Below are 1,325 nucleotides of genomic sequence, written 5' to 3'. Positions count from 1 at the left end.
TTACTTCAATCTCCTCCACTGGCACAACATGTGAAGGATCCGATCGATATCGCCTCAACATAGACACATGAAAGATGTCATGGATTCTGTCCAACTCTAGTGGTAACTCTAACTGATACATTACTGGCCCTACCCGTTTAAGAACCCGATAAGGCCCTATAAACCGCAGACTCAATTTTCCTTTCTTGCCGAACCTCAAGATCTTCTTCCAAGGTGAAACCTTCAAGAAAACCATATCCCCAACAGCAAACTCAATCTCTTTGCACTTTAGATCTGCATACAACTTCCGTCTATCAGATTCCTCCTTTAATCGATCTCTTATCAACTTAACCTTAATTTCAATATCTGCCACTAACTCCGGTCCAAGCACTTGCCGTTCACCCAACTCTGTCCAACAAGTAGGCGTACGACATCTCCGCCCATAAAGTGCCTCATATGGAGCCATTTGAATACTTGTTTGGTAGTTGTTGTTGAATGCAAACTCCGCCAATGGCAAGTAGTCCTCCCAACTACCACGAAAATCGATGATACAACCTCTTAACATATCCTCCAAAATTTGAATAACCCTTTCCGACTGTCTATCCGTCTGAGGATGAAAAGCAGTACTAAAATCCAATCGTGTACCCAATGCCTCCTGTAACTTCTGCTAGAACCGAGATGTAAACCTAGGGTCTCGATCAGAAATAATCGACACTAGCACTCCATACAGTCGCACTATCTCTGCCACATACAACCTGGCCAATTTTTGCAGTGAGTAATTAGTACGAACTAGTATAAAATGTGCAGATTTTGTTAACCTATCCACAACTACCCACACAGAATCTTTCTTAGTGGGTGTCAAAGGTAGCCCACTCACGAAGTCCATAGTTACCTTCTCCCACTTCCATAGTGGAATTTTCACTGGTTGCAGTAATCCAGAAGGCAATTGGTGCTCGGCCTTAACTTGCTGGCACGTCAGACATTTCCCAACAAATTCAGTCCCCTCCCGTTTCAGTCCAGGCCACCAGTACACCTCTCGCAGATCTCGATATAACTTATTCCCTTCAGGATGCATGGCACAGGGTCCACCATGAGCCTCCTTTAAAATTAACCGCCTCAATTCAGGGTCTTTTAGAATACAAACTCTTCCACGAAAGCACAGAACTCCGTCAGTGTTCAGTCCAAAATCTTCATTCTCACCATGCTCAACTTGCCGAAACCGAAGAACTAACGAATCATCCTTCAACTGTTTTTCTTTAATCTGCTCAGTCCAAGTAGGCCTCACTCGTAGTTCTGCCAACAGACTTCCATCGTTGAATAGACTCAAACGTGCAAACAAGGTTCTC

This window comes from Gossypium arboreum, chromosome 10, assembly GCF_025698485.1.
Source record: "Gossypium arboreum isolate Shixiya-1 chromosome 10, ASM2569848v2, whole genome shotgun sequence".
In the NCBI taxonomy this organism is placed as follows: Eukaryota; Viridiplantae; Streptophyta; class Magnoliopsida; order Malvales; family Malvaceae; genus Gossypium; species Gossypium arboreum.
This window is presented reverse-complemented; position numbering follows the sequence as displayed.